The sequence below is a fragment of the Rhamphochromis longiceps genome, linkage group LG7 (assembly GCF_057381845.1).
Source record: "Rhamphochromis longiceps isolate RC_006_pf linkage group LG7, R_longiceps_female_GT1.1, whole genome shotgun sequence".
Lineage (NCBI taxonomy): Eukaryota > Metazoa > Chordata > Actinopteri > Cichliformes > Cichlidae > Rhamphochromis > Rhamphochromis longiceps.
In genome coordinates, this window is record NC_140563.1 from 25,460,056 (window position 1) to 25,472,315 (window position 12,260).

Below are 12,260 nucleotides of genomic sequence, written 5' to 3' on the forward strand. Positions count from 1 at the left end.
ATTCCAAACAAGCCCATCACAGATTGCGCACAACCCAGGGAGTTCTGAAAGTCAAATTGTAAAAATAATCTCAAAAGAAAGTATGAACATAACTCTCTTTTATAACCTGCAGACGGCACCCATGTGGTACCATTCTCTAAGAAATCACCCTAACTTTAACATATTTGGCACAACCTCAGTCTATCACTTTTGCTACCCTTACGTACAGTCAGATGTTCTTGACCCTTCATTTTTGACCCTCTCAGTATTTAGCCTTGGCTAGCAAATGTACTCAAAGTCCACATTGAGACCTCAAGATGTTATGTGTTATCAGACACTACAACCCAGCTGTCAAGTGAGACTATAGGAACTTTGGTGTTTTTGAACATTCAATGTTACTCAAAACACTCTGCACACTATTCCAAATAACTGGTTTGAAACTGGTTACTTTTTAATTTTAGATTTCATTTTATGTACTTAATGTGAACTCTGCATGGTAGGCTGCATGGTGAGGCTCAGATAAGATAAAATAAGGACTTCATGATTCTTCTTAGGCAAATTCACTTGTCACAGCAGCAATAATAAGTGATTAAAACGGACACAAGAGTAGAAAAAAAGAAAAGCAAAAAATACGAATAAAAAACCTAAGATAAAAGTGAATTACACAGACAAAATCCAGATTTGGCATTTGCAAATTAAGGATTACTGGTTGTTCAAACAATTAAGACTATTTACTTGAGCAAACATGCAGTTGAGGATTTTTAGTAGATCAGACACACTCTACTGTATTAGAGAAAAGACAGTTAGTTACATGGAAGATGGAAGTTTTGGTTAATCAGATCCAGTAAAGCTCCTGAAGTATATTACCGATCTGTTAAAATGTTACTCTTCAAACTTGTGCCCTCAAATTATATAACCAGAAATAATTTATATTTTCTTTGAACTAGTGGAAAGGAGAGGGAATGGGGTCTTTCAAGCAGTCACACTTCAACTGTGAAACTCCCTTGTCCTTATGGTGTATTGACACTATTGAAACTTTTCAAAACCAGTCTAATGTTAGAAGAGCTTTTAGGTAAACTGTTATTCTTCTTCTTATCATTATTATATTTTTATTAATTATATTTTTATTATGATGTTGATTTGGGTGACACTTTTTGATAAATATTATATATTACTTTTTAAAACATATTAACCATCCCTATGCTTAAAAAACTTTTAAAAATAAAATTGTTCTTTTAAACTTGTGCATTGTTTGACTTTTAAAATTTTTGTATCAGGTGTAAAACGACTTTTTAAATAAAGTTGTTTTTAATGTGAGCAGCTCCTATTGGCTCGTTTAAAAAGAGGGAGGAGCAGATTGCACCGCCTAGCGTCTAGTCTTCGCGGTCTTTCGTCTGTAGCGCCTTTTCTCTCCCTGGTGTTTAAGAACGTGGAGGACAAAAGGATACCAAAGAATCGAAAACTATGACAAAGGTAAATACTTAAAGTTTGATACGTTTTCATCAATGGTTATTTTAGTAACTTTCTATAGTCGTCCTAAACGGTATAAGGGGGAGAAGCATAACATCTTTAGCTAGCAGGTAGAACTGGGTTAATTTGCTGCATTGTCTTTGGCAAACATAATTTAAAGTTAATTAAAAAACTCTTACTGCCTATATTCTACTCAATAAAGTTCATCTTATCTTATTCTGTTTTCATTGCACCATTCTCTCTATACAGTTTTTGAATTTACACACTATAACGTACACGGCAGTTTTTTTCTGTGCTTCTGCAACTGTTTCTTGGGTTTTCCTATAAGGTTTTTGTAATTAATTAAAAAAATTTATATTATTTTTTTGGCTTTAGTGGATTCCTGCTCAGCTAACTCGGCCATTATGCACTACCCAGTAAACAAAATGGCTGAACAGTATCTTAAATGTCTGAACATGAGCTAGTCATACCATGTTACGTAATATTCATGTGCAGTGTAGCAAGGTGATTGTTTAAATTACAGGAGTAGATGCCTGCAGCTGAAACGGTTTTCTGATCTGAATACGGTAATGTTACCAGATATGCATTGTACTATGGGAAAACGGTGGTGGATCAGTGTGTAAAAAGCCCCCAAAAGAAACACACAGCGTCTTTAGCTCAAACACTGTCTGATCACTCTCTTAGATACTGTGCTGTTCCATCTAGTTATTGGTTACTGAGAAATGTTAGGTCATTAATTAATTAAGAGAGTGCAGCTGTTCAGATCAGATGGTGAAGTAGGAAAATGCAGAACATGTTATTATAGCTGAATGCTGTGTAAAATACTAGTAATAAATCTAACTCCCATTTATGGCTTTTACTACTGTGGGGCTAAATAAAAAATTACAGACATAATGAAATCTGCTACAATTACAAAGCTTAAGTTTAAAACAATTATTATATATTAAGCATTTTTTTGCTCTTTTTTTTTTTTAATTCTTTTTGCTAATAATGGACTCAATTTTATTATCAACTTCAAAGACCTATTAAACTTTTAAACCATTAAATCCAGGAAATTAGATGCCCGTAAATGTACGAGACCCTCTTTATGTCTAGTATCCCCAAATATTTAATAATCCTTTCTAAAAGTACACAAATTTTGTTCTTTTCAATTAAATATTGCATGTTCAATGTATTCTTGAGCAGGTAAAAATTCCACTAAATTAGTTTTTGCATATTTTTAAGTATAATCAAATTTTTATAGTTTGTGAGTACTTTTAATTTGGAGATTTTGCCACTTGATTTGAAGTTTGGATAGTGCTTTATAGTAATTTGTAAATGTTTTGAACTCATCTGGCTTCTTAATAATTTAATAAAAAATTAACAAGCCATGTAATAATTTGAAAACCACTAGGGACCACTTATAAAAAAGTAATTCCTTTTTTACTTAAAGGAATTTAGGATTTATGTCTGTCAAGTCATTTGTTCTGGCATAAGTCACCATTTTGATATATCTTCCTGTGACTTTAAAGTCTGTCAGCTAGTTAGATACATTTTTGCATTGCTAGTGTTTGCTGCTTGAATTAGTCAGTTTATCATATAAACACATGCAGTGCCTTTCAAACTTTTAATTACACTGTTCATTTTGTGCATTAGTAAGAGAATCTTTTATATTGAATTATCCTGGGAAAAAACAAAAATGTTTGTATTTTCTCATGCACTTTCTTTCATTTCCTTATCACGTTTAGATTCTTCAAGATCACAAGCACCATCTTTGACATGTAAGTAACTTTCATATTATTTGTATTACTTATTATTATTATTATTATTATTATTTTTGAAAAGTGATGGTCTTTGGGGCATCCTTTTTTTTTATTGGTATTAAGTATATATATTTATTTAGGCACAGGAGGCAATGATCTATTTTAAAATTTAACATTTATTTAATTTTCATCTTTTATGCTAACAATAATGCCAACAGTGTTCTCTTCACTTGACCCACAACTCTGACAGTTTTGGTCCTCTGCTCTCCTCACAATTGGCTGATTTCCATCTGAGCTGCTACTGTCAACTGCATTAAACTGATTTTACATTGCCTTGTTATTCTAATCTTTATCTGCGTTTTGGACTCCAAACATTCACACCTGCTGTTAGTAACCAGAGCTCACAAGAGTGTAAGGCGTGTAGTTCAATAAAGTGATCGATGTGTTCACTAGCTGATTTCAATAAACCGGTAACTTATCAAATCCATATTTTATAGGAAGTACATTACTGATAAAAGTGGTAATAAACACGGTAACCAATAAAAATTTAAATTTCCTGTTATAAAAAAAAATACTGCAGTGAGCTCGGTTTTCTAACACCAGGTGTGAACATCTACAGTCTTTAAGCGCTGGTAAAGATTTAAAAATAAAAGCATTCAATAACATAACATTAAACAGTAAATTAGTTTGATGGTGTTGACTGCAGCAGCTCAATGTTAATCAGCTGATGGTGATGGAAGCAGATGAGCGTTTTTCATCATGGTTGTTAGTGATGTGTTGGTCAAAATGAAACGGCTCTTTGAAGTGAACGTCACAAGCGTGTGTTTTTTCTCTCTCTCACCCTCTCTCTCTCGCACTTTTTTCGCTTCACTCTGCACGCGAGCCTTGTGCTTTGCGCTGGGAAGAGGGGGGAGGGGCGGTTGTTACACACGCAGTAGCACAGTAACAGAGCAGGAGGGAGAGAGAGAGAAAGAGAGCCAGGGACAACAACGTCACATTAGAAAGGTATAGTAATCATCCACAACTATTTTCAATTGCGGATGATAAAGGATTCAGAAAGTTTATTCATGCAGGCCCATATGACAGAGAATGTGCATCTTCTGTTTGTTTTCATATTATAATTTATATTTAATTGTGTTGTGGTTTGCAGTGTTTTGTGTTGTTTCACTTTAAATTTGTTTAAAAGGAAAAAGCTGAAAATTTAAATAGTTAAAAGTTGAAATGTAAATAGTTGTTTTTTTTTGTATTATATGATTTATTTATTACATTTTATGTGGAGAGAATAAATAAAAGTATATTTACGGTGGCTGCTAGAGACAAAGCACGTACAAACCCCAAAACACGTAAAAACTCCATAGCACGTACAAACTCCAAAGCACGTACAAAACACAACAGAAGTGCTCCAGGATGCTAGGCACAGTGTTGAGATTTTGTTACCTAGTGGCTACACAAGCCAGGAAGTACCAACGACCGGATTTGGTGTGTGGTAGTAACAGGTAAATGAACAGCTTTTGGAATTTTTTATGAATATATATGAGTGCTTGTGTATAAATACACAAAAAATACACATATGATTTCAATTGTGTAAATTAAGTGATCTAGATAGCTCTGTTTTGGAAGTTCAGTTGACGCTAGAAATGGGTTTTGGAGTTTGTACATGCTTTGTCTCTAGGGGCCACCATATATATTTATATATAAACATATATAAATAAAACCACATTTCTTTTTTTACATTAGTAATTCCTTTTGTTCATAATTTTATATTGTTGTTAATAATAAATTAATTAAAGCAACAAAACAACCTGAAGAGCCGGTTGGGAGCCGAAAGAGCCGGCTTTCTAAAAAAAGACGAAAATCCCATCACTAGTTGTGTAATATGCTGGTATTGATATGATCAAAAATGAACTGAGTTGTTTCGTATTCTATAGAAATTGTACATCTAATTAATAACAAGGCTTTCTGCTGATGTTATTAATTAAAAATTTATTGTTTTATTTTTAAGCAACAACTTTTTAGCATGCAATCAGTCCATGCTGTACAGGACAGATTTGTAAACTGTGCATACAAAAATAGACTATTTTACAAAATTGCTCTTTCAACAAATGTAAATCACAGCAGATTTTTTTTGTTGTAGGTGCACTGTCACAACTAGAAATGTGGGGGGAAGTCCTCAAAGTTGAAGGCAGAACAGGAAAATACATGGAAATAACAATTTTCCTTTAAATGGTAAATGGCCTGCATTTTTATAGCGCTTTTCTAGTCCCTAAGGACCCCAAAGCGCTTCACACTACATTCAGTCATTCACCCATTCACACACACAATCACACACTGGCGATGGCAAGCTACATTGTAGCCACAGCTGCCCTGGGGCGCACTGACAGAGCACATCAGTAAAGGTCGATCTGGATACTTGATAACTGTTGGTATAGGTATGACATGAATTTGAATCTCCATTATCACAGGTTTTAATTGGGAGGGAACATGCAGATATACAGGAGGACTATAAACAGCAATTCCTATTGCATACAACTGTTTTAGAAAATACCAACAACACTGTTAATTTATCACTTGCTGGTCTATAGACTTTACAGTGTGGATGGATGGAAAATCCATCTGGCTCCACTCTGGCTGAATTGGTGCTACAAACAACTCTGCGCTCGGCTTTCCTGGCTGTGTGTGGATTTATACTTACACATCCAAATTTTGACCCTATTTTTCTTCCTTTCAGCTGATTGGTCAATTTCATGTCAATCACCAATTAAACAATCCAATCAGAGAACATCTCCAGAAGTTGATTCTGTTCATCTGGACGTAGCATTTTCAGTGGGAGAAAATGCTGCAAGCGCTACGTCCAGATGAACAGAATCAACTTTTGGAGATTTACTTACCTGGATGATTGAGCATGCATCAAGACAATCAGAGAACAGATAGGTTTGGCTGTTGGAGGGCTGCATTACGGAGCTTTAGGTCCTGGAAGAATAAATTCCCTTTTACATACCAGACCAGCATTTTTCTTCATTAGCACGAAGGAAAACAGTCTGTGCGTGTCAGAGTTCTGTGGTTTTTGTGTCACAGGGCTTATAATATGTGTAAAAATCTGGCCAGGGACCATCACATCACACTGCTATCATATTTTTCTGTTGCTATCATGTTTCTTTTCTGAGATGTTGTTACTTTTATGACAGATGTAACGAGAAATCTTCCAGAAAGTTAAATTTTTTATTCTAATCAAATATTTGATTCTGATAACAGATAAAGATTTTTTTTTTTACTTTTGTTCTGCTATTTCATAGTTTATACAAATTTTGGCCAATTCCTATTTATTTTAACCCTTTAGCCCCCAAAAAGTCGCCAGCGACAGGTTTTTCCAAACCTGTCTCGTCAAACCTGAGCTCTGCCAGGGGCCCAACACGCCTGGACTTTTAGAAGAAAAGAGATGTCCGAAAATAAACCACAGGGTCAAATACTTAATTTTGTTCAGTGTTTTAGAGTTATTAATTTGAATTGACTAATTTAAATATTTTATTCATGTACATTTTGATTGCCTTTAGTAAAAATGGCAAAATTTCAATTTCTTTTTTCTTTCTGTTATTAATCCTTGATTACATTCATATAGTATACAGTAGAGGAAAAAACCTACCAGACCTACCAGTTATCCTGCGTAACATTATTGGGGATAAAGGGTTAAGGAAGCGGAATTAATTTTTTTAGTTTAGCTTGTGTTTACTACCATTTTTTTTTTTATCACCACACAGTAAACATTAAGTAATATGTAAAGTGTCCATTTATCCTCCATTCCGGTCCATTATCTTAAGCTTAGGCTGCTGCCCCTCGACCCAATCCGGTACTAAGTAGAGAGGCCCAGACTTCGCTCTCTCCAGGCACTTGGCCCAGCTCTTCCGGGGGAATCCCAAGGCATTCCCAGGCCAGCCGAAAAACATAGTCCCTCCAGCATGTCCTGGGTGTTCTGGGTCTCTTCCTGGTGGGACGTGCCCAAAACACCTCACCAGGGAGGCATCCTAACCAGATGCCAGTATCTAATCTGTCCTTTTTGTATGTTCCCCTCAGGTTGCCATGGTAGCAGATACAGGGGAAACAAGTGTAGACGATGCCACAAGAAGGATGATGAAATTCCTCATATCACCTGAGCTGGCTGTGGAGTACAACATGCTTGGCCGACATGGGGAAAAAAAGTTCAGAGATTTGCGTCTTTTTAATGTTGTGTATGGTAAGTTAGTTTCACTTGAGACATTTGAACTTTAGAAAACTAAACTTTTTTAATAAAGTGTTTGAAAGTGTAACTGAGATTGGTTATCATGCAATTTGTATATATTTTTTGAGGCAATAAAGTGAAATAAACATTGTTCTTTGAAAATCATCACCAAATGAAGTAAGCTAAGATTAACTTTACTTTGGCTTGCCCGTTTTTCTTCTTCTTCATTTGCAGAGGCACTGAAGAATTATTTAACATCAAAAGTCAACTTGCAAGAAGCAGAGAAGGCTCTGTCCAAGTGGTTCAGTGGAGCTAAAGACAGAGGAGGACCGAGGGCTGCAAGGGTACAAAATAGACTTACGGCTCTGTAAAAAAACAAACCCTGCTGATTCAAGATAAGCTTTTGAGTTTTCCATCTGACTTTTTCCCCATGTTGCTACAGTTCCAAATATCTAAGGAATTTTGCTGTAGTTTGACATTTCTAGTTTTTAAACGTTTACGCACTTTGGAATACAGTTACGTAAAATCACCCGTATTAGCCGTCTGAAAAATTGATTTTGTGACTGTTTTACTACATGGGGCCCACTCAGTGCCAGAACTTAGGCAATTCAAACTAGAAATAAGATGCAAATACAGAACCCACTGCTAATGCCATTCCAACTTTTTAGCTCATGTTTTCCTCATGTTGTACCCACTAAGAACTTGAAAAATGGGGCCTAGGTGGGTTTCAGTGTACTTTGCCCAGTTGGGGTCCATTTAGTTCCCAGATTTTACCTATATAACACCGAGATGGGCTTATAAAATGGGGCCATTATGGAACCCGCGGACAATCCCACTTAAAACCCACTTTTTAGCCTATGTGGTACTCACATGGTACCCACAAAACAACTTGAAAGGTGGGGCCCGGGTGGGTTTCTGTGTACTTTGCCTAGTTGGGGCCCATTTAGTTCCCAGATTTTACCAATATAACACCGAGATGGGCTTATAAAATGGGGCCATTACGGAACCCGCGGACAATCCCACTTAAAACCCACTTTTTAGCCTATGTGGTGCCCACATGGTACCCACAAAAACTTGAAAGATGGGGCCTAGGTGGGTTTCTGTGTACTTTGCCCAGTTGGGGTCCATCTAGTTCCCAGATTTTACCAATATAATACCGAGATGGGCTTATTAAATGGGGCCATTATGGAACCCGCGGACAATCCCACTTAAAACCCACTTTTTAGCCTATGTGGTGCCCACATGGTACCCACAAAAAACTTGAAAGATGGGGCCCAGGTGGGTTTCTGTGTACTTTTCCCAGTTGGGGCACATTTAGTTCCCAGATTTTACCAATATAACACCGAGATGGGCTTATAAAATGGGGCCATTATGGAACCTGCGGACAATCCCACTTAAAACCCACTTTTTTAGCCTATGTGGTGCCTACATGGTACCCACAAAAACTTGAAAGATGGGGCCCAGGTGGGTTTCTGTGTACTTTTCCCAGTTGGGGCCCATTTAGTTCCCAGATTTTCCTAACATAACACCTATATGGGCATTTAATATGGGGCCATTACGGAACCCGCGGACAATCCTATATGGGGCCCATTTTTCAGCCCATTTCCAAACCATATGGGCCCCACATATAAATGTTGGCTGGGTAAGAGAGGTTAGGTTTAATGGTAAGGACTGCTTAGTGACACTAAGCTAAACTGCAGACTTAAAGATATATAATAATAAATAATGTCCTTTTTAATCACATAATGGACTTGTATATTATATATTGTGAATCTATACTAACTGTATACTAACTTTGTGTTATTCAAATGTTCCATGAAAATACTGGGTAGTTTTGTGCAGGATAAAGAGGTTATATATATATATATATATATATATAGTATATACACTGGGTGAATTTGCAGTAGTAGCAGCAAGCAGGTGAATTCTGTACATTAATATGAATAGACATCTGACTATTTTACAGGATAGACAATATAAACATATTTAAAATTAAAGGAATTGAAATGTACATTGTGCCTTGGTTTAGTGTCTGGAAGAGTCCTGTCTCAGTCAATTATAGATGATGTGAGAGGGCGGGTGTGTGTGTTTAGGGCACGGATGGCTTGGGGATAGAAGCTCCTCTTGAGTCTCTGTCCTTGCCCGGAAGATGCGGAACCTTCTACCAGATTGCAGAAGTTGGAACAGTTTGTTGCCTGGATGGGACGGGTCCTTCAGTATCTGCGCTGCTCTAGTCCGGCATCTCCTGGTGTAGGTGTCCTGAAGCGGGGGGAGAGCAATCCTGCAGCAGCGTTCTGCTGTACGGATCACTCTCTGGAGAGCTTTTTGGTCCTTCACACAGCTGTTCCCAAACCACGATGTCATGTTCTGTGTGAGGATGCTCTCCACAGCGCCTGTGTAGAAAATCCTGAGGATCTTTTAGGATGTTAGGATACTAATGTTAGGATACTAACATTATTTTTGTATTATATTAATATGGCAGAAATTCCAGTCACCTGTGCATAAAATAGATGGTAGAATTGTCCTTGAAGAAGCTACTTTTTAGTTTGAGTACATTGCAGCATGTACTTTTTCACTTTTACTTGAATAAAGAAGTTGAATCAGTACTCCAACTTTCAATTGAGTGTTTTTTAATACAAGTGTCTGTACTTCTACTTAAATACAGAATGTATGGAGTGGAGCGGACAGCAGACACGCTCGCTCTATCATAAAACCAGCTTGAGACAAGGAAGAGCCTGCAGACAGAACGCAGCTCTTCCCCTGTCTCTGCCTTTTCTGTATAAAACAGGTTAGTAGCGTGCGCTAACTAATTGCAATGCACATAAAAGGCCTAAAACCTTTTCTTGTGTGTTAGTCTGATGGACTGAACAAGAACTTTCCTGCCAGTTGTAGTGCGAGTTGTTTTCCACTTGCAGTACTGCGTATGTTTTATTTTGTGGCAAATGTAGCTCCTGGACACACCTTTAATCCTGAAGTCACTAAAAGTTTTATAAGTGCGTGACTGCGTCCCGGTTAGCTCGCCGTGATCGTATAGTGGTTAGTACTCTGCGTTGTGGCCGCAGCAACCCCGGTTCGAATCCGGGTCACGGCAGAGAGGTGCACCGTCATTGGGACATTTCATTTTACTGAATTTCTCGGAGAAACAAACCCAAGGGATTAATATAGTTCTATTTATCTATCTGATTAACATGAGTTCTACGTAACCTAGATCTCACTCAGTATGCTTCTACATGTAAACAGAGTCTCGTATATTTGGAATTTTGGGAGATTGTGGAATATATTTCTTTATTATTTCCTGTTGTGATGTATTGTTGCACGTGTTACGATATAAAGAAACGTTACAACGGTAATGCTTAGCAGGTTAATCGCAGTGTTAACGCTACTGCACAGACACATTTTTGAAGCTAGACAGCAGCAGAATTTAGTTACAGATTTGTTATAAATAAGAGGACCTAAGGGATTTTTATTTTGTAGATGTGACACCGGAGCGGAAAGGCTGATTATGTTTCCAAGATGGTTTGTGTTTTTTAAAAGGAAGGAAACCTTCCTCAAAGCGGGCAGAGCAGTGCTTTTGGGAAAAGCACACGAAACAAAACTGTAGAATTAAAAATATAATTTATTATGTTTAAATAGTTAAAAATATAAAATGAATTAAAACAACCTTGGCCAAGGGAAGACACAATAAAAATCAATAACACACAACATTAAAAGTCCAGTGGAATCCACCACGGCCTAAAAGTCACAGAAAACTAAGAGGTCCAGCGTAGTATTAAAAGAGGGAAACCCAGCGGAGTCCTCGCCTTCCTCCCCGCATTCCACGTCCTGGTGCACTGAAGAAAGGGAGGGAGCGGCAGTCACTATTCCTTTGGCAGTTTACTTTATAAAAAGGATAAGTCAAAGACTTACCCGGGTGGGCAGAGCTCTCAACTCCGCCCGCCGCTTCCTCAAACTGCAATCGGCACCGCGATCTCACTGCTTCTGTTCTCCCGCAGTGCACGAGCTGGCTCTTGTAGTTATTGCCACCAGACTGCCGCTACGCGTCCCTAGTCGCTGGTCATCTGCCTTTTTTTCCTCTGATCGTTTCCCCTTTCCAGTCGCTGGTAATCTCTCTTCCCAGTCGCTGGTCGTCTGCTCCATCTGATCATCTCTACTCTCTGATCGTCTCTCGCTCTCCCCTCTGATCGTCTGTGTCTTTCCTCTGTCTGTCTCGCATTCTCCGTGTTACATTTTTGTTGAACACCGGCTCCAAACCTCTTATGTGTCCTTGAGCACTCTGTAAATTACCTTTTCTTTTCTCTCAGGTGTGTCCAATTAGTAAAAACGGGGGAAAAGGCGGAGTCTCTCCAGGACAATTTGCCGGCAACTAAAACATGCAAACTAAATAAAACACTGCACAAAAATATAACCAATGCATGCAATATAAAAAATAAATATGTACACTTCACATTAAAATACAGCACAGCAAAACAACGTCCGTCCTTCCCTGGATGACATCGACTTATACATAAAAAACACAAGGAAACCAAGGGGATTTAAAATGTGAACCTTACTGAATGTGATCCTTTTGTTAGAAGAGGAATGTGTGGAGAAAAGATGAACGCATGTGTAAATGAACAGAAACCAAAGATGTAAACTTCTGTGTAGTAAACAGGCGAGGGAGAGCCTGCAGTCGAGCGCAACTCACGTCCTCTGTCTCTGCTTTTTATTGGAGCAAAATAGTCATTAGAGCCACTACTGAATCCCAGCTGCAATATTTAATGCAGCCACAGATGTTAGGCAGCGTTCTGCTGACTAACATGCAGCAGAACACTGCAGTATGTGTTCTGCGCCCGTTCCACCTGTCGGTCTGCAGGCAC

At 37.8% G+C, this 12,260-nt stretch overlaps 1 long non-coding RNA gene and 1 other non-coding gene across 2 annotated transcripts; both read left to right on the forward strand.

Annotated features, from left to right (window-relative positions):
- The first annotated feature begins 1,331 nt into the window (after window positions 1–1,331).
- Window positions 1,332–9,995, forward strand: LOC146665390 (uncharacterized). Its single transcript, XR_014912599.1, has 4 exons — window positions 1,332–1,452; window positions 3,177–3,209; window positions 7,260–7,419; window positions 7,639–9,995. It is a non-coding gene; the product is annotated as an uncharacterized LOC146665390 (long non-coding RNA).
- Window positions 9,996–10,423: 428 nt separating this feature from the next.
- trnah-gug (transfer RNA histidin (anticodon GUG)) lies at window positions 10,424–10,495 on the forward strand. The gene has a single exon. It is a non-coding gene; the product is annotated as a tRNA-His (tRNA).
- The last annotated feature ends 1,765 nt before the right edge of the window (window positions 10,496–12,260 follow it).